General features: G+C 49.1%; 1 protein-coding gene across 1 annotated transcript in view; it reads right to left on the bottom strand.

Moving 5' to 3' along the window:
* CAMTA1 (calmodulin binding transcription activator 1) overlaps positions 1-21,952 on the bottom strand; it is an 814,502-nt gene that overhangs the window by 353,049 nt on the left and 439,501 nt on the right. The gene's annotated exons all lie outside the window — the stretch shown is intronic.

The raw sequence follows: 21,952 nt of genomic DNA on the forward strand, positions 1-21,952 counted from the left end.
ATAGACTTAATGCAATATCACTCAAAATCTAGCAGGAAGTTTTGTAGCTATAGACAAGCTGATTCATATCAAAATTCGTATCTAAAGGCAAAGGAACTAGGATAGCCAAAATGATTTTGAAAAAGACAATCAAGTTGGAGAAATTTCATTACACAATTCAAAGACTTGTTACAAACCTACTGTAACCAAGACACTGTGGTATTGGTGAAATGATAGACATATAGCACAATGGATAGGATACAAAGTCCAGAAATAGACCCTCATTGATTTGACGAAGTGCAAAAGCAGTTCAATAAAGAAAGGATCTTTTTTTTTTTTCAACAAGTGATGGTGTAACAACTGGTCATCCATAAGCACAAGAAGAAAAAGAAAGAATCTTGACCTAAACCTTTATTAAAAAATTAACTCAAAATAGATCATATATAAATGCAATATATAAAATCATACAAGGTTTAGAATGAAACAGGAGGAATATAATCATGACCTGGGACTAAGCAAAGATTTCTTTAACATAACACCAAAAGCAAGATCCTTTTTTAAAATTGATAAATTTGGGGCACCTGGGTGGCTCAGTCCGTTAAGCGTCCAACTCTTGAGTTCAGCTGGGGTCATGAACTCAGCGTCGTGGGATTGAGCCCCATGTGGGGCTCTGCATTGACTGTGCAGCCTGCTTGGGATTCTGTCTCTCCCTTTCTCTCTGCCCCTCCTCTCACTTGTGCATGCTTGCTCTCTCTCTCTCTCTCTCTCTCTCTCAAAATTTAAAAAAAAAAACAATAAAATAAATACAAATAAAAATCAGTAAGTTAGACTTCAAGGAAATTTAACAACTTTCATTCCATGAAAGGCACTCTCAAGATACTGAAAAGTCAAGCTACAGACTGGGAAAAATATTGGCAAATCACATTTATGACTCAACCTTAAAAAAAATTTTTTTAATGGGCAGAAAACCTTAAACACTTTGCTTAAAGAGTACATAGGAATGGAAACCAAGCATACAAGGTGTTCGACATCACTGGCCATTAAAGAGAGGAAAATTATAACTACAATGAAATACTGGTCTATATGGATCAGAATAGTTAATTTAAAAAAAACTCGAAACAATAAAAATGTTTATTCAGGGGCACCTGCATGCCTCAGTCAGTTGAGCATCTAACTCCTGATTTCGGCTGAGGTCATGATCTCAAGGTCTTGGGATTAAGCCCCGAGTCGGACTCCACACTGAGCATGGAGCCTGCTTAAGATTCTCTCTCTCTCTCTCTCTCTCTCTCTCCATCTGCCCCTTCCCCGCACCTCACCTCATATACTCTCTCTCTAAAAAACGAAAATGGTTTTTCAGTTTCTTCTAGGATTAATCAAATATTTACCATATGACACAACAATTACACTCCTGAGTATTTACCCTGGAGGAATAAAAACTTAAGTCCAGACCAAAACCTACACACAAATATTTGTAGCAGCTCTAGTCATAATCACCAAAAATGAGTTTATTCAGTGAATGGGTAAGCAAACGGTAGTATATCCACACAATGGAATACTACTGAGCATAACAACTTGGATGAATCACAAAGGCATTCAAATGAATGAAAGAAGCCAGTCTCAAGGTTCCATACGGTGTGATTCCATTTATAAGACATTGTGTAAAGCATAAAACCACGGAGATGAAGGATAGATCAGTGGTTGCCTGTTTCAGGGTTGGGTAAGAGTATGGCTACAATAAAAATACCAGCTAGGATTTGCTTTTAGGTCTGGACACTCGTTCGGAAGTTTGTTACAAAAAGGAACAAGGAAGGGTGGCCAAGAACATTCTGGAAAAGAGGAGTAATAAAGGGGGACTCGTTCCATGTGTATGGGAATGTACTCTGTAACTACAACAATGAAGAGTACAGCAGTAGAGCGTGAGCAGACAAATCACCTAAACAGTATAGAATAGCCAAAGATAGGTCCAAACATATTTGGGAATTTAGTAGATAATAGAGGAGACACATGCCCATTAATAGATAAAAAGGAGATTAATTCAATAGATAGTTTGCAGCCACATGAATAGCTATCTGGGGAGAAAAACTGTACACTGACCCTATCCCTTCTACTTTAATAAATTCCAAATCAGTCAAAGATTTAAATTAAGAACAGAGTGAAACCATTCAACTACTAGGATAAGGTGGGGTTTTGTGTAATTTTGAAGTGGGAAAAGGCTTCTTCCACTAAGCCACACATCTTGGAAGCTACAAAAGAAATGACTGATAAATCGACCAACTTAAAACTTTTTTTGAACAGATAGAAAAGAATTTTTTATCAAAAAACTTAGAAATTATTTATGATACATCTTAAAGAAGAAGGGACTATTTCCATAATATATAAAAAGCTTCTCCAAACCAATAAGAGAAAGACCAATAATCTAATACACAATTTTACAAATATGTGAATACACAGGTCACAGAAAAGAATGCTCAACTTCTTAACAACACAATAAATGCACAATCCAACTGCAAGATAACTGCCTGCACATGTTGGAACCACATGAAACAGGATGACAATACGGTGTTTGGTAAGGATGTGAGGAAACAGACATATAAGGTTGGTTGCAATGTGATTTAATTCAGCACGTATCCATCAACAGAGTGATGACTACATTAATTTTTATACATTCATGTGTTGAGGACCAGATCCCAACTCAAGGCCTTGCGCTTGCTGTTATAACAGGAAAGCTTCTCCCCTGGATTTCCAAGGGCTGCTTGACCTTCAGCTCTTTGTCTTCATGCTGCCTCCTCAGTGGAGTCTTCCCTGACCTCCCAGTTTATAACTGGACCTGCTTCCCATGCCTTTTCTCAGATTTATTTTCCTTAGTGATGCCCACCCCCGTATTTTTTTTCATGATTTACTGTCCATCTCCCCTCTCTAGATTGTGTGTCAACAATGCCCCTACATCTTTGACACTTAGAACGATGCTGGGCACATAGTAGCTGCTCAGTAATACTTCTTACTAAGGATGAGGCAGGTCTGCATGTACTAATAGGAAGCAATCTACAGGTTATAGCCTTAAATTTAAAAATCAAAGTGCCATCGCTGTGTGAAGCGTGCTACAGTTTGCACAAAGGAAAAGAAAAGAAGTGTCACTTCCAGAAGGATCCATGAGAAGAGATCCAGGGGATCTCTGCGGGGGTAGGGGAGGCAGGATGGGAAGTAGACTTATTTTTTACAGTATATCTTTTTCTGTCTTTTGAATTTTCTATCTTGTATTATTCCTTCAAACTTCACGTAATGTAGAGTTTAAAAATGCATAATTTTTTAAATATAAAAGCCCTTTAATTCACAATACCATTTATAGAAATTTATCTTGAGAAAATAATCAGACAAGTATACAAAAAAAAAAGTTCAAGGATATTCCTAGAAGTGCGGAGAGAAAAAAAAACAAAAAACTAGAAACAACCTATTTAACAATAGAGTAGGTCCCTACAAAGGACTACCATGCAGGTGATAGAAAGTTTTATTTGTATTGATTTGTTTTATTTGAATTGATTTAAGTGAAGTCCACAGTACAGTGCTGGTGAAAAATGATACTTCTGTATGTGTGTGCAAAAATGCGTGTATGTACACTGGATTGTGGGAAGACTTTTACTCTCTCTATATTTTATACTGTTTGCATTTTTATAATAGGTTGGTTTTGATATCAAAACAAAGACAATAAATATACTTCCATGTTGGAGAACATATAGTGTCTCTCATTCAAACCTTGCAATGCTGAAGGCCATGCTCTTTAACAAGAAAGAAAGTGACCTTGCCATGATTCCAGCCACTAATTTTTGGGCATAAGACAGCAAGAAATCAAGTAATAGCAAAGGTGGTTATAATAGTTAACATTTCCTGCATGCTTAATTTGCACCAGACATCACTCTAAATAAATGCTTTTATACACAGAAACCTGTATAATGCCCCCAACAGCACAAGAGGGAAACAGGACTGTGCCCCACTCACAGAGGAGGAAGCTGAGCCTTCATTCAAAGTCATCCTAGACTCCCAGAGGCCTGGGCACCCCTCTCCCTGGGCCTCATCACCTGGACTGTCATCACCTCATAACTGGTCTATCCCCCCAATCGACGATGCACATTTTCAAAGACGGATTCAAGCGCAGCTCTCCAGCCTGGCGCGGTTCTAAAAACACAGCAGATTTTACGGAACCTATGTTTACTAAATCCGTATCAGCTTCAAACAAAGGAAAAGGCACCATGCAGGGGAGCCCAGCACCTGAGAGCTATCCCCTGGCTACAAGGGCTCCCCTCAAGAAGAAGGACCCTCAAGAGGGCCACCCAGGGGGAGAAGCCCTCCGTGGGCTCGACCCAGGGAACAGGGGAGGTCGCCCCACCCTCCTAATGTGCGTGTGGAATTGCAGGTCTTCTCACTGCAAGTGTTGGAGGTGTGCATTTCATCGCTCTCAGCATTGCGTATTTATAATTTAGTGGTGTGGAAAAATTTATAAAGGCACAACTAGTGGCTGGTTAATGACAGTTCTCGTGGCAGCCCGTAGTTAGTGTATTTTTCATGTCACAGAAGTCTGGCCTGGAACAAAACAACGCACGCATAAAGCAGGTGATGAAAGAGGAGAAACGGACTAGGGGTTTGGTGCCTAAACGTTCCCAGCCTTGCCATGGCCGACCCCTCTGCCGTTGTGGACGGGGGAGCTGTTCCAAAAAGGAGACGCGTGGGCATCTCTCACTGAGCCAGACACCTGGAAGCCCACTGCCAGCCGGGCTTCAAAGAGAAAAGCTTTCTGCCAGAGAATAATTAAGGCAGGAGACCCCCAAGAGAAAGCAGTCGATGCTATTGCTGTATTGACAAATGCATAATTTTATCTTGGAAAAAGAAATCCCTTGCCTTTCCAAAAGTGAGTCCTAAAATAGCTGCCTTCCAAGGACCAGCGTCCTAATCAAGTTTTTATTCATCAGCGGCTGCAGATGAGCCAGAGCAGGGCCTGGAAGTTTACCCCCGAAGCCATGGCTCTGGTCTCACAACTCATCAATTCCAGGCACTAGATGACATGGGGCCCGGCCCAGGGGCCGGAATGCCCGGGGTCGGGGATGGAGCTAGAACAGCCCATCTCCGGGTGGGGCCGGGAGGGCGGAGGCCTCTGTGCTGCGGGAGAGGGAGCTGGCCGGGCGCCCTGGGGCTGGCTGCCCTTGCAGAAGGGGATGGGAGAGCACGATGGCTTTGAGAGGAGATCCCGGGAGTACCTGTGTCCTTGCCCTGCTCTCCAAAGATGATGAAAGAGCTTTGGCTTTTCCCACGCTAGCCACAGTGTGGGCAAGAGGCGTGTGGCTTACATGCAGATGTCATGAGATCGATCCACAGATGAAGCACTGCCAGGCTCCACTTAGGTCACACAAGAGTCAGGCAGAGTCCAAAGCGCTGTCTGTATGGCCCTGGAAGGATTCTCCCCAGGCCCCATCTGGCGAACCACCGCGGCTGCCAACAGGGGCTGAGAAGCCATAAGACCCCTTTGTACTCCCCAAATGCAAAGTCAAGGAATCTGATGAACAGAGTCATCTATTCTCACTTAGTGCGACAATTAAAGCAGATCCATATTTTCAAACCATCACCCCGAACAAGTCAAACCACACTACAAATCAAAAAAGAATAATTAAAACCTACACTTCTTGCAATACCGCAGAGTAAAGCAATTACACGACGCTTCTAATGAGCAATTTATGTAATTTAAAAAGTCAGACCCATAATATGCAGAGAACGCTTCCGGTGAATTATTGCCGGGTGACTTGATGCACTTTGATCCTTGGGACTGGTCCCTGCCCGTCGTGACTTCTCGGTCACCCTGTCCTAGCATTTCTGGGCTCCTGGATAATAGCCACGGAAAATTTTCTGCCGAAGCTCAGGCAGCCACTCACATTTAGAAAGTGCATTTAATACCGACTTGCATAGAGCATGGTGGGTAATTGCGGCAAGGCCCAGTGCGTGCGCTGTAGCTCATCTATGATACGCAATTTAGAAGCTATATCTGGTAAGAGAACTTTATAACTTGCTGTCATGATAAATAAAAGTTTATGGCATAATGGAATTAATATTTACTTTGAATGCAACACAGACTATTCAGATAACGTTGCTCCGGAATCACTTTAAACCAGGAGAGTCTGACAATGTCATCGACAGACATCGGGATTTGAATTCGCTTCCCCTTACTGCCCGCCGATGACTCACCGTCTTTCCATTTTCTGGTTCAATCAATGTCTATATGATTTTTTAAACAACGACTGCAGCTAAAAACACCGGTGGCATTAGGTGGAACGTATTAAATGTGGAAGGTACCTGGGGGGCTGGCAGCTTGAGCGGCGATGGGGCAGGAGGGCAAGAAGGGAAGGGGTGGGGTGGTTCTGAGCCAGGGCCTGAGAGGGACGTTGGAGGACTGAAGGCAGCCTTGGAAGAAAGAGAATCATGTTTTCTGAGCGAGCCCCTCTAATGCGGCTGTTCTCAGAAGGGCAGGTGTGACTCATTGGACATTCAATCTGTTGTTGCTTTAATGTGAAGGAAAAAAATTTTTTTTAAAGAGCATTATCTCAAATCTGAATTACGCTGTGGTGGCTGGATTCTGAAATAAATATACAGCAAGTAATTCTCTTATTTTATTCTAAATTAAAACTTACTTACGGTGCAGGGAGCAGTTATTTCGAATCTTAAGTGAATCAGAACAATGGGCAGGTTTACCGTGAAGCTAACAGCGCTTCAGCGTCAGGATCCCCCCAAGCTGCCTGGATCCCTTCTCAGATGCAGGCCTAATCTTGTGTTCGTTATTTTGTCTTGTTTATTCCTTTACAGGCCCCTCTTTCCCCCACTGGCTTCAACCCATAAAGCTGGGAGCTGCCCCTGATCAGAAATAAACTTGCATTTCAAAGCAAAAAAACAAACCCATAAGAGGAGCAGGACATCCTGTCCCATGGTGGGGAGGGGACATCCCAAGGTCCTTGGCAGGGGGTCTCTTAAGTATGCGGGTCTGGGGGCGCTGCTGCCTGAAGGTGACCAGAGAGGAGACTGGGCTGGAGAACTTTATCTGAAGGCTCCAGGACACTGAGACACAATGGCCAGCTTCTGACTCAGGGGAGCTGCTGGCTCGGGGCGAGGCTGGACGCTCTCCCAGTCTGAGTCATGCAGCAGCAGGAGGCAAATTGCCCAGACTATAAACAAGCGGGAGAATTGCAGAGAAAGTGTGGATTAGTGGGGTGGGCCAGACCCCCCCGCCGGCTCTTCCCCCGCCCCAGCCCTACTGAGTCACACGCAGGATGCTCACGAGGGAAGAGTCAGCTGACGGCGCTGAAGCTCTGGCCCAGAAGCCGAGACAGTTTTTGATAATGCTTCTAGATGTACAAAGTGCCTTTAACATGAAAGAAATAGAGTCACTGCTTTCTCTCAGTGTTACGATGAAAAGCAGTTTTCCTATCGGTCTTCCTAATGACTGGTCCATGGACACAGAAGGTGCTAGACAGGGAGGCCAATCTCTGCATTTCCTGCTCATGTTTTGAGTCAGAATTTTCAGAAATTCTGGAGAGGAGGAACCAGGCCCGGAAAGGGGGGAAGGTACTTGCTTAAGGTCACACAGCATGTCCAGGGAGAGGTGAGGGCACACTTGGGACATGTGGCCCCATTACATTAGCCCTATTCATTAAAGCCAGTGACCTCCTTACATCCAGGAATCCTGAGCCTGGTCGGCCCTGCGGGAGAGGGCAGAGAGCAAGGAGGGCTGCTCACTGCCCAGGAGCACTCGGTCCTGGACATTTTGGTGACCGCCGTCACAACGCAGGGGACTAGACTCCCCACCTCTCTGAAATGGCCCCTGAGTGCTTTTCTGAGCCTTGGATTGAGGATTTGGGGGCTCCAAAACCTGGCGCAGTGCCTGGCACATCTTTGGTGCTGATTACAATTTGCCACATAAATAATTAAGTTTCTGTTCCCAAATGTATCGATAAATACATAAGTAACACCCCAGATAGAAGTGATACAACAGGCTTCTGTAACCCTGGGCCATTAAGACCTAAAACTCTAGAATTTCCCGTATAACACGTGACAGGGGTTCCGAGCCTGTGGTTGGGGAATGTCCCTATGGGAACTGACTCCTGAGAGAGAGGGCCAAACACATCAGGTCAGGGAGAGCTGAGGGCCCCATTTCAATTTCCTGTCAGAGAAAAGACGATCGCTGTCCCTTTGAGCAGAAAATAGATCCCTGGGGACCCCAGAGGCCTGAGAAGAACCCATCAGTGCCTGTTGTGGAGCAGAAAAGTATCTTTGGTGTAAGGAAGAGGGGACTGCCCCCACACCTGGAGGGGACCAAGCATCTCTGGGGAAGGGTGAGGAGGAAGTCATTCCCTACTGCTGACCCAGGCCCCCCACCATGTCTCCCTTGGTCCTTGCCCTGCACCTGTCCCCCAGGAAGCCCACCCAATACTCAGTCCTAGGGCTCTCTCTCCGAGGATGTCCCCTTGAGCCTTCCCTGGGAACCCTTCCCTGGGAGCTCCCTATAGACACCAGCCTGTGAGCACAACAGCAGTCTTTACCATGGTCTTCGCTCATTCCAGATTACAAATTGTCCCAGAAGATTTTATTTCAACCGAGAGGGCTGCTCTATATCACATAAAACTGTCACCAATAAGGGTGACAGTCTGGTGCTGGGAATGGGAAGAAACTGGCAACCTCGAATCAGAGTGACTGGGCTTCTAGCCAGAGAAGGGATCAGCACGGGACCTGGCCCCTGCTGGAAGCAGCCACACAACTAGCCTCAAGGGTCTGACGCCGCTCTGTCTAGGCACAGGACCCCAGGCAGTCCGGGACTGTGATCCTACAAGAAAGAAAGCCTACAAGATGAGCCTCATGTCTGCCCGGCTTTCTGGACCATGACACAGGGAGGTGGGGTCCAGGCAGGGCATGGCCTCCCTGGCTGGAGAAGGCAAAAAACCAGAGAATAGCTAGAACTTGCAGGTGTGGATTCTGGAGGGAAGGGACACATGCAGAAGGCAGGCCCCAGACATCAGCTTGGGTTCCCCTGGGAGCATGCGGTTGAGGGCAGAGCTCCCCATATGCAGGGCCAGACTCACTGCCCCTATAGCCCAGAAGGCTACAGACACTCTAAGGTTGTGCAGGGCTGGGGGACCTTTGAGATCTGGCCCAGCCCGACGGCAGAAGCCTGAGTACCTGGTACATTTGTTTAAGACTCTAGAAAGTCCCAGTCTTAAGAGTAAGAACCATGCCCTTAAGTAAGGGCCAGAAACCCCACTGGTTGAAACAAAAACAGAAGTGTCCTTGTTAGATGAGAACCAAGTCTGACCAGAACTTAGAGGAGCTGTCAGCAATCTAACTGCCTGTCGGAACCAAACTGAACACCGTTTGCTGGTATGTGAAAACATACCCCAGACGCATCTTCCCTAATGTCTACACAGACCATGTTCATGGATCAAAATTGGTCTACAGATTTAACAATCATAACGAAAAGGAGATACTTTTTTTTACAGGGAAGAGAAACGGTCTTGAGCAAATTAGGATCTTTCTGAATATCCAGTCCTGCAGCTTTCCCGCGCCGTCCCCCCAGTCCCCCTCATGAGACATCTGGCACAGCACCCCCCACTTCCTCTTCGAGTCCCCCCCCAGCAGGCTTCCAGGTCATCACCCTCTGCTGCCTCGTGGGCCCCTTTGCTGGCTCTCCCTTCCCTGCCAGGCTACTAAGTGTTGCAGGTGCCAACTTCTGCCTCGGCCAACTCCTCTCTTCTCTCCGTGGGCAGTCACCCACGCCCGCGCCGGCATGTACAAAAGTCTGTATCTCTGGCCCAACCGCTCCCCTGAGCTCTGGGTTTGCACACTCGGTGGCCTCCTGGACCTCCACACCAGTGTCATACTTAAGACGGCCAAAATGTCACTCTTGGTGTCCTCCCCCACACCGACTCCTTCTTGTTCTCCTCTGTGCCAGGTAAGGGAGCCACCCTGCCCCCAGCTTCTGGGGCCCCATCTTTGGAATCATCTGTAATGTCTTCCTTCCTCCTTATCCCCACATCCAAGTTGTTAAGAAGTCCTTCCAACACATACCTCAACCAGCTCACGTGTCACCATCTCCACTCTGGCAAAAGCCACTGAGCCGCCCTCTTCTCTCGTTGTTAGACAAAAAGGCAGAGTGACGGCAGGAGAGTGGCCGCTGGAGCCAAACCCCGGCCCTGCCCCTCACTAACTACATAACCATACTCAGGCTCATTTCCCATCTGCAAAGTGGAGTTCCTCATTGTACCCACTTAACTCAGAAGATGGGCCCCAGAGACTGTGAGTCGAGGGCCAGCAGGCTCGCTCTCTTCTCTCTGATGAAACAGGTGAGGGAGCCCCAGAGAGGCCCACGTGGCAAGGTTCTTCCCCACAACCCCACAAGGGAACTCAGGAGAGGGTCTCCAACCCGTCAGACCTGGAGGCGGCCACAGCCCTGGCTGTCATGGTGACGGGTCCTGTGACACTCCCTGAGCCAGACGGCCCAGCTAAACGATGCCCAGACCCGCAGCCCACGGAATGGCTGGATAATAAATGTGCGTTGCTGGCAGGTGCCACTTTTGGGGGTAATTCGTTGCACAGAAATAGATACTAATCCACCCCGCCTTCTTTGTGACACTAATCACCTGCTGGATTGTATCTGTCCCTTGTCAGTCTCCGCGGCTGCCAGGTAAGCTACAAGAAAGCACGGATATGATCCGTCTTATTCATTTCTGCGTCCCCAGGAACTACAGCAGGTCCACAGCAAGCACTCAATAAATATTTGTTGAATAGATGAATAAATATCACATAGTGGGCCTTCTCCCGTGTGGCCATGTGATGCTGAAATGATGAGCACCTGGAAGTAATTTGGAACGGACTTCTTAATCTATACTCCCAGGTCCTCGGTATCATCAACCACTCAATCAGCCGGCAGGTGTCCCCCGGGCCCCTACCATGTGCCCAGAACTCTTCTAGGAGCCGATGCGTAGACGGAAAAGAAACATGGCCCACCCTCCCCTTGGCAAGTTACAGTCTGGCCAAAGGGAAAAGGTCAGCTCGTGAAGACGAGTGGGGTGGCTTAGCTCTTGGTCTGGGGGCGCTGATGGAAAGATCACAGACGCAGGTACAGCAGGAGAGACAGGGCTGGAGTGGGTCCCAGGGACACTGAGTGTCTGTGGGTGCGGACAGCGCTCCAAGCAGGGAGCTTGTGCTGCCCCGACCCCGAGAGGTAGGTGCCACCATGATCCCTGTCTTACGGCTAGATGACCACAGCAGGAGATCGGTAACTGCTCACAACAGGTAAACATATGACCGCGGGCCCGCCCTGAACCTCCACGTGATGATGGGCCAGGCAGCAAGTTGGGGGGTTGGGGGGGGCAGTGTGCACCAGAATGACCTCGGAGACCAGGTCCAGTGTGAAGGGAAGTTTCGAGGCAGATCCATGATCAAGGGCCGTGGCAGCACGGCCTCATAGGGGAAGGACTCTGGTGAGAGTTGCTGCCCGGGGACTGTGCCCCCGGCAAGGCTGGTCCTCACCTGCAGGCTCAGAGGCCCATGTGATTGCAGAGTCTGAGACGGACTGTATTCCTTTTAGCCAAGTTCATAAGGCAAAAGGATACAGTGGAAATACCCATTTATTAATGTCTGACAGGAAATCGCTATGCCAGGGACCAGAAAGTTGTGTGATTTAGAGCATTCTCTCTGGGAAGCTGAAGGAGACTAGGTGGGTGGTTCCCAGCTTTAAGGCTTTGGGCAGATGTGGCCAAGGCAGCCCCTTCTCCACGGGGCTGGCCTCACCAAGGACGTGTATGAGCTGGCTGCCAGCCAAGACGGCCTGTCCCCCGAACGCTGCTTCTGAGACGCCGCCTTGTCCCGGGGACATCAGGTACAGGCCAGTCCTGGGAACCTGAAAGCCACTGTCCTTTTAAGGGGACAGCACGTCTCTGCAGTTCCACAGTAACTGCTGAGAGTGGATGAGCCGTCCTCGTTGCCTGGCCTTGGCCGAAGCTCCGCGTAGCCCCCAGCGCTGACCGTGCCCTGACCGTGCCCAAGTGGGGAAGAGCATAAACCCTCAGAGGGGTCAGACCTGGCTGAACAGAACAGAACATCCCCATCCACCAAGCCTCGAGGGGGCCCCTGCCACCTCTCCTGTCTCCACCCGAGCACCGCAGGCATCCGTACTTGCAGGGGAACTGGCTCTGGGGTGACCTTCTCCGGTGCCTGGGTTACTCCGGACTTGGGGTTCCGCTGCATCTCCCTGGGAAAGTGCCTGCCCACGGTATCTTTGCACACTTTGACGGGTAGAAGGCACGAGACTGCAGCAAGGAGCAGAAAAAGATTATAAAAGCCAAGTGCTCATGACTGAAAATCTCCCTCCAATAGGCTCCAAGAGACCCCACGGGTGCTTCTGAGTTTTAGGAACGTCGGGGATGCAGTGGAGCTGGGGACCCTGGGCAGCCCGACGGCAGCGCTATTACAAGAAGCTATGAAGCTGCTCCCTGTCCTCTTCTGTAAGGGGACCTGCACGCTTGGAGGCGCTAAGCTGGGGGTACTCCATGTCTAGACTCCCCCACCGACAGTCCTAAGCGCGCTGCAGTCCATTTCTGCCGCCCTGCCTCCATCACATTGAAAGAAGCACATTTTCATCGTCACAGATGGAAACAGACCGCCGCATGACAAAGGCAGTGATGATAAACACATTTCCCGGGGGAGGGCTAGAGAGCAAATGGCCAACAAACCCAAGCAGGAAGGTGCACACGTGGATCCCAGACCAATCTGGGCCTTCCCCCCACCCCACTCTGTACGCTCCATAAACCGGCTCATCGCGACTCTTCCGACTCGGCTGACAAACGAGCCAATGGGCTCCGCTCACACCGAGCCCCAGAGCAATGCTGGCCCTGGGAGGGCCTCCAGGTGCAGGCAGGGGCATGACTCTCTGCGGCTGGTGGCCTGCCAGCCCACGCCAGCCCCGGCCCTGCAGGCTGCTCGCGTTGCCGGGACAAGCTGTGCGTGACTCTGCCTCCTTTCCCAGCCCCCACGGCTTCTCCAGCCCAGGCCCTTCCCGATCTGCTGGAAAGCTGTGAGAGGGTAGGAGACAGCAGAAAACCCACATGGAAATTACCAGGGCTTCAGGAGTCCCAGCAACCCAGTAGGGAGTTGGGCCCCATGCGGAGGGCTTGCTGCTGCTTAGCCTGGCTTTTCCTCCCCCAGCGCCCTGGGACAGTGGGGAGGACTGGCTTTTCCCGGAGATCCCTCCTGATGTCTGTCTGCCGGGAGAGGGGAGGTGGGGCAGGGGTGGGCCACGCTCCGCAGGAACTCCAATGCCTGTTTCCTAAAGATGAAAGCAAGGCCGCAGGAGACGCCTGGCTTTGAACTAGGAGTTCCTCTAGGAGGGAGTGCGGGACATGAAGGGCAACGACATCAACTCGCTTGGGCAAAGTGGCCGAGTTTCCTCAGACGTGTCCGTGTCTAGCACCCAAATGTACGCCAGGTGGTGGGGGTCCCTAACGCGGGGGAGAGATGGCAGTCCCTGTGAGTTGTAAAGGGCTGGGAAGAGGTTTCTTCCGAAAGAATTCAATCAGGGAATATTTCAGAGGCGAAAGCCAGAGCCGATTTGAGCTCCCTCTCCTGAGTACTGAGAGGGGGGCTCGGCAGAAAGAAGCCGTACCGCTGTGTATCATCCTTCAGAAGATAATTGAGTCCTCGGGACGAATGGTGAGGCTGGGGTAGCGTAGGCTGTGCGGGCAGGGTGGGGGCGTTAACGCAGCCCCCAGCCTCTCCGCAGTGTTCAACCAATTCCCACAAAGATCCACAAGAGACACACACATACACACACACACACACACACACACAATCATTCACTGGAGCTGAAATTCAAGGTAGCTTCCAGAAAACACAGAATATTGGCTCTGCTGCTAAATAAGTTCTTTCAAAGAACTTTTTTTTTTCCTTTTCAAACTGCCAGTATGTACGAGTAGTTCGGAATTGATCCCCAGAGAAGGCTCTGTCCAATAAGCCTCCCTCCAGCTCACATCCTGGGAAGCCTCGGAGCGAGCCACCGTTTCAACAATTCAATCTCCATATATTTTATTTTTAAAATATTTCATTTCTGGCCACCAGTCCTTAGATCTCCAATTTGATTTAGTTTCTATAAATGGATTTTTCACAGTGTAGGTGGAAAGTATATTTAATTTCAAATTTCTGCAAACTAAAATATTCAATATAAACGTCAGAGTGTGTTTGCGCCACACATCCTCCCCGCGACGCACGCGCCAGCTCTGAGATGGGCATGTGTGCCCTTGGCCAGCGTTCTCAGATGTTTCCATCCGCGGAGCCCAGTCAAAACAGCGGGGGTGGCTGGCGGCTGGTTCCCTTCCCTGCACCACTTTCTGCTTCCAGACAGTTGTTGGAGAGAAGAATGCACCTCGAGAGTTCCAATTGAGAAGCCAAATTTGGGTGACAACCAAAAATGTCTGACAGTAAATATCGCCAGTGGAAGGGAGCCAGGCCGGCTGCCCTTGTCCACACTGGCCACCCAGTCCTGGGCTAAGTTCGCAGCTCTCCCACTCTGGCAGGTACCGAAAAGGGACACATAAAGTGGGCGGAGCTGTTCAGGCAGCTTAAGTGGCTCCCTCGGAGCGTCCCTCCAGCAGCCACTAACTCCCTGCTCGGAAATCCCAGCGGGCCATTTGCTGGGTGTGATGGGGAGGGTGTACTCAGAGGAACAGCCCACCCCTGGGAACAGGTGCTTCACATGCACCTCCTCTCAACAACTCTCAGGAGTTTTACATTATTAAGTTTATTTTAGACGACGAAACTGAGGTTCAGAGAGACCCACTGTTGTTACATGACGACCGCACGGCAGAGACCAGTCATGTTGGCGCCTGAGCCTCGGTTCTCCCGACCAGCACGGCCCGCTCCGGACAGGCCCAGCTCTACTGCATCTCAGCTCCGGCAGGGGGGTCGTCCAGCCACAGCGCAGTTGCCCCTAGACTTCTCTGCCTGCGCTTGGCTCCACCTCTCCCAGGACACTGCTTCTGCTCCTGGAGGGGAGGCCCACGAAGGCCTTTCAGTGGGTGCAGACGGAGGAAACCAGACCCTGCATCCCCCACCCCATTCCCCTGGCATGTGACTCAGCAGCTCCCGGGGCCCCCAAAGTTTCTGGCAGACTCAGAAGAATGTGAACATGGACTTGGGAGCCTGTGTCGGGCACCCAAGAGACAGGGGCCAGTTCCCATCCTGCTACTGAGAGCCAAGTCACCTCCTCTGTGGGTCAGCATCCCCATCTCCCACACCAGGGCGGATTCCAGAACAGTAAAGTCAAAAGGCACCTCGAAGAACATGTTGGTAAAAAGCATGAACTGGATACGGTTGGGGGTTTCCCAGGGATGGGGAGTGTCACTCCACTGCTCTCCTCTGTCAGAGAGGGGCGAGCGAAGGATGCATCGCTCATTGTCCCGATGTGATATGGACGATGATGACGGTGACAACGACGGTGACAGCAACAATAATAGAATGGATGAGAAGGGTTTCTATGGACGCAAGGAAAGAAAAGCTGAACACGGTCACTTTTCACATAGAGAAAATATGTAAGATTTATTTCGACACAAGCCGGAAGATGAAGGCGGTGAGTTCCTTTGGACGTGCAGAATGGCCCGGAAGCGCCCCGGGGACGTGGCCCTCTCCCGCCCCCCTGCCGGGACTGGAGGGCATGCGACGGGCACCCCACCTACGGCTCTCCTCCCCAGTCCCCGACCGAAGCGGAGGCACTCTTCCTCTTGAGGCTGCAGGCAGCCAGGAAAAGGGGAAACCATGTTTTTTTAATCACCTAAATCCGGAGAGACTGCAGATAATGCAGGAGAAAGTCTCTGAGCCAAGGAAAGCGGTTTCGAAGGTGGAAACTTCGAGTTGTGGGTCCCGGCCCCCCGCCATCCCCTCACCTCCCCCAGGCCATGTCCACGGCTCTCCCTTTTATGATGACTTGAATGGAGACGCCACACATGTCACGGCAAGTCTACATTTCCCGCTACTTTCAAACGCGCCTTCATGTTCTCCACTGTATTAGTTTCCTGGGGCTGCTGTACAAACTACTGCAAGTGCGTTTGAACCCCTCACAGTTCCAGAGGCCGGAAGTCCACAGTGCGGCGTGGGCGGGGCGCTGCTCCCTCCGAAGGCTCTCCTTTGCCTCTTACACTTCCGGTGCTGCCACGAGTCTTGACATCGCTCCGCCCGTGGCTGCATCTCCCAGTCTCCGACTCTGCCCCACACGGCCTCCTCCTCTGAGTGTCTGTGCCCAGCTTCCCTCTTATAAGGACAACAGTCACTGAATTAGGGTCACCCTATTCTAGTATGACCTCATCTTGACTTAATTAATCATATCTGTACAGTCATATTTCCAAATAAGGTCACATCCTGGGGTTCTGAGTAGACATAACTTTTGGGGACACTATTTAACACAACACCCTCATGATAACTCAAAGGCTGGGGGTGTAGGGAGAAGGATCTTCTTCTATAAATAAGGAAACCGGACCCATGTTCCTCTGTTTCAGCTGTCTCAGAGGAAAGAATGTTCCTTCTTCTTTGCCTGTGATCTAAACCTCCTGTCCTCCTTTGTCCTCCGGGACGGGTCCCAAGCCAACCCCCTCCCTCAACTCTTCTTCACTCTTTCCTCTCCCACTCATTTTCCCTCACCCAGACACACACGAAGACTCCCAGGCTCAACCCACCTGGGACCACACTGCCCATCTGTCCTGTTAACAGCCAACACTTCCCAAGAGCGGCCCGGACCAACTCACCGCCTTCCCCGCTTCCCACTCTCACTCCATCCTTGGCATTCTGGCTTCTGCCCATCAACGTGTTGCGCTTTCCAAGGGCCCCGTGACACCTTGGTTACTGTTCTCTTCCAATGTTCTCCCCCTTCGTGCCTGTGCTGCCGCAACACAACGAGCCAGCTCCTCCTTCTCCACCCCTGCTTCCCCCTTGGCCTTCCTCCATCCCCCTTCTTCTGGGTCTTCATCCACATTCTTCTTTTCCTGCTTCTTCCCTTCCACACCCATGACTCCAGACTCCCTATCGACTTAATGACCCACCTCATAGTTACTCTATTCCGTACTAAGTATCTATTAGGCCAAGGACGATGCCGAGATGCACATCTGACACTGATTCTGAAACTGAAAATCTAGTAGAGAAGACAAGTTGAATGACCGTAGTGCCAAGTAAATAAAATAGAGATAAGGTGCTCGGAGGGGTTTAGGACAAAAAAGCAACCCCTTTCTGTCAGGAAAGCTCTCTAGATGTCAAGCTCTTCGTGTGGGCTTGAATTGTGCTGAGCGTTCCCGTAAGAGGGTAGACTCTGGAGTCCCACGTTGTACTTCCCGAACTCTGGCCCCACCATTAACCATGGTAAGTCAAGTATTCTCTGTACTTTAGGTTCCTCAAATGCAAGTAGGGATAATAATGGCACTAAGTCTTTGGGTTTCTCTGGAAAATTATGTGAGATAATGCACACATCGTAGAGACTGGCCAGTGCTCATAAATGTGTCATCTCTTCCTCGTGGGCAAAGAGAGACTACATTTCCCAGCCTCCCTTGCACCTTGACCATGTGACAGAGTTTTGGCCAATAAAATGAGGGTAAAAGTGATAAATACCATTCCCAGGCCTGGCTCCTAAAACACCTTCTCTTTCTTCTCTGCCCTCAGGGATGTGAAGTAAAGACTCTAAGATGATGGAGCCCTACGATGAAAGGAGCTGGGACCCTTCACTGCCTGGAGGAGAGCACTCAGGAGAGCTATCCGACCCTACCAGGGTTCTAATGACAGAAGTAAGGCCAGATGGTATTAAGCCAGAGTATCGCAGGTTTACTTGTTACCAGGGCTTGGCCTAGCCCATCCTGACCAATACACCATATAAAAATATTAGCTATGATGATGATGAAGGAGAAGATGGAGGACTGTCATCAGAATGTCCCAGTTCAGTCCCAAGAGCAGTCTGTACACACACGTTAGCAATCTCATGAGACTGGACCTTCTCAGAGCTCTTTGTCCTCAGATGACGACACTGCCTGTCTGTACCATCGTGATGAGGTAATACCCAGTTTGAGTCCTGAAACGAATCAACAGCGATGATCGTGTTCAGCCTCACAGTACACGCACTCTGCGGACACGGGAACGCCTTTGGTGGGATGTTGGGCCCGCTTTTTCCCACTGGTGGCTCACCACGCTCAAGCTACTCCTAAAGGCCAGAAGCCCCCCTGTAGCCTCCCCTTCCCCCACCTCCAAGCCTGTTCTCCTTGCCAAGTGTTTCATGATAAAACAAAAACAAAAAACTTCGCTTTTCCTCATTCTCTGACCTCCCCCAAAAAGTTCAGGCAGGCTGATCTCAGCTATAAAGAATCAGATCGAGTTAATTTCTACTGATCAGGTAAGTCTCATGATGATAATCACAATTTTTGATGCTTTTAGTAATAGGGGTAGAAGAAGTCACAATGAAAGGCACTGAGCAAAACTCTCTACATGCCATCTGGAGCCCTTAGGGCTCCTCTGTCCTCATTTTCACAGGGGGAAACTGAGGCTGAGAAAGGTTCATTCACATGCCTGAGCTCCCAGTGCTTACAAAGGTGGAGCAGGGGGTTTCACTCAGGCCTGTTCTCCTTGCACTCCGCCTCCACTGCCCCCAGATCTCTCACTAGTTGACTGTCACACAGGAACATCGGGGTCACTTAAGACCATAACAGGAGCCTAACCTACTTTGAGATTCGAGAGCCTGGCCTCCAGCCTGTGGTTCCAAACATCTTCACCCTACATAGAAAAACACTGGCTGCCAGACTCCTGATCAACACGGTTTGCTCTGTGGTCAGTACTGTACTGTACTTATTCTCACTATAATCCTTACCTTATAGGCAACAAGAGCAAAATACTATTCAGCAAATACTGAAATAGCCTTTCTGTGTGCCAGGGCCCAGCTGAGAACACTGACTCACTCACCTAATCCTCATGGAAGATGAGAAAACAAACATGGGAGAATATACATAAAACACACAAGGTCCCACAGGTAGCCGGAGGGTTAGAATGGAGACTCAACCCGGGTAGCCTGGCCCCGAAGTCTCATCTCCACCCAGCAGTTCCAGATCCCCTCCTGAGAGCAGAGGAGGGACTGTAGGGTTTGCGTGGTGGAGAGCCCCTCAGTGGCAGCTGAATGCCCGGGGGACCAGAGCTGACCCAGAAGCACCATTTGGAAGGACAAGGCTAAGTCCATGTGGTGATATCTTAAGCCTGTGTGATGGCGAGAAAGGAATGGATTTGTGAGCTTCAGGAGGTAAAGGGATCCAAGTTGTTTGGATGCGGGACTGGGGGAGAAGACTACGTGAAGAAACACTCATGGTTCTGGGTAGCATGATGGGATGGATGGTGCTGCCTTCCACTAAAACAGAGACACATGAAGACAAAGGTAATGAGTTTGGGTCAGACCTGCTGGGTCTGATGAGATAGGCTAAAAGGGAACCTGACGGTCCTGTCTGGAGCTCAGAGAAGAGGTCCAGGGGCACAGGAAGTAGAGAAGTTCGAGTCACCCATGGGCAAGTGCCAATGGAGCCACAGACATGGATGAGCCAGCCTTGGAGAAAGTGGAGAGTGGGAAGGGACTACGTCTGTCCAAACTTCGAGGGGTGCCATACCCCATAGCAATGGATGTCCATCCCAAGTCAGGACTATAAGGACTACGGGAGGACATGAGAACCTGCTTACAACATAATATTCAGCAGAGAGGCTGCATCAAAAGCATGTGTGGAATGTCTAATGGAGTTGGGTTGGCAGTGGATACCGTGGATACCGTGGGTCTCGTGTGGTGTTTGAGGGAGGGGAACACACCAAACCCATAACAGTGGTGATTATCAGGGAATAGGATTAGAGATGATTTATTTTCTTTTTTGTCCTTCTTTATGCTCGTCTACATAATCATTTACTCAACAAATATTTATAGAGTACCATGATTTATTTAACTAGTTCCTTATTGTTGGAAAGTGAAGTTGCTCCAATTCCCACACTTATCAATACTGCTGTAATGAGTGTCGTCGCACATCAATCTTGTGGACACCTGTCATATTTTTCTCCTGCTCAAAAACTTCTCTTGTTCCCTGCAGCCCAAGGCAACTAAACCACACCACTCTGTACCCAGGGATATCTAAATGCCAACCCAGTCTTCCTTTCCTGTCCTCAGCCTTCAAGTAGAGTTGCTTTCAAGCCTCATACCAGAAGGAACAAGATGGCAGAGGAGTAGAAGACCTAAATATCATTGGGTCCCAAGCCTCAGACCAAAGCCTGCATGAAGAAGGAGCGGTGAGGGAGAGAGGTCAGCAAGACCCAGATTTTTGGGTCAAGAACATCACAAAAGAGGGGTTTTAAGGAGGCCAAATTGAGCTGTTATCAAACGCTACTGAAGATTCCTGAAATGCAGCATGAAGGCTCTCCGGTTGAGTGAAGGGAAGATCACTGGTCACTGCTGCCCCCGTGGACTTGCTCTGCAGATCCGGGGCCAGAGAGGCAAGAGCCACAAAGAATGAGAAGGACGTGTATGGGGACAGAGACGGCCACGCCCCAGCACAAGGGCAAGAGCCTACGGGATGCGGGGGGTGCTGGACTAGAGCATGCTTGGGTGGTCGCCATCTGGAAATCCTCTCTAGAGGACTAGCCGTTTCCATAGTGCTCTGTGAGTCAGAGAATCCACTGGAAATGAGCCTCCTTCAAGCTCCCTCCCTGCGACAATGGGGTGACCATCAGCCCGACTGCATAATGAAAGGCTGACTTGAATGAGCGGGAGACCCCCTTCACCAGGCTAAACTGAGCATTCCTCAAGATCGCACAGAGAGCTGCGGCCCCAGGGGGACAAAAGCTCCGCAGGTGGAGGAAATACCGATTCTTGGCACAGCTGACAAGAACGAGGGGTTGGTTTTTACCTCTTCTACAAAGTAGGAATTGGGGTTTAGCTTCAATAAACACACACACACACACACACACACACACACACTCTCACACTCACACACACTCACACACTCACAGATGTACTTCTCCCTCCTTCCATAAACAACAAAAACAACAACAAAAGCCCCACATGAATTTGGAAGGTTTTGCAAAGATAATTTAAGAACTACTTAATACCCCATGAAATTCATGCTGGTAAATTGAATGGACAGTAATATTAAAATATTTCATTAGATGTTTTTTATGCCAAATTAAGTTGCCGCAATTATATTGATATTCAGTCTGCATTAATCTAAAACTATTTTAATACTTTTTCTAATTTAGCATGATTAATTCTTTCATTTAAGAACATACTCGTTTTTAAGTTTTTGATTGTTTTTCTACTTTGCCTCTTCGACATCTCTTTGCAGGAAGGTTTAATTCACAAGGGAGTCACGCTCAAGGGGATGGAATCCAATTTTTCAGGACATTTACCTACCTGGGAACAAGGTTTTATTCTTGTTTCTACAACAATTATTTCCTCCATGTGGTAGACCAGGCCTTTGACAATTAACCATAAAACATTTCACTTTATTAAATATATACCTACCACCTTTAAGCCCAGAAGGCCTTTTTTTTAAAAGAGATTCCTGAATTGGTTTGCAAGATTAATATTCTGCCTAGTTATACATAAAAAAGTTACAAGTCTGTGTTTTAAAAAGTGAACGAATATCCTCACTACAATTTCTACCACCAGTCGGGGACGGGGCTGGAAACAGAAGAGCCCCGTGCTGGGGGTGGACCTGGCCAACCGGCTAAGGGGAAAGGGAGCCTCTCCACGCCTGCCAGCACTCATCATTTTCCTGTGGACTGTTTATCAGTGGAACCATTAATTCTGTGTTTGTAAAGAACTTGGCTCTTTAAGTCAAAACAAATGTGTCACATTTTGGATTCCTGTTTACGAAATATTTGTTTTAGCTTTTCAGCAGCTCGCTCCTAATTT

Source organism: Martes martes (assembly GCF_963455335.1).
Source record: "Martes martes genome assembly, chromosome: 4".
In the NCBI taxonomy this organism is placed as follows: domain Eukaryota; kingdom Metazoa; phylum Chordata; class Mammalia; order Carnivora; family Mustelidae; genus Martes; species Martes martes.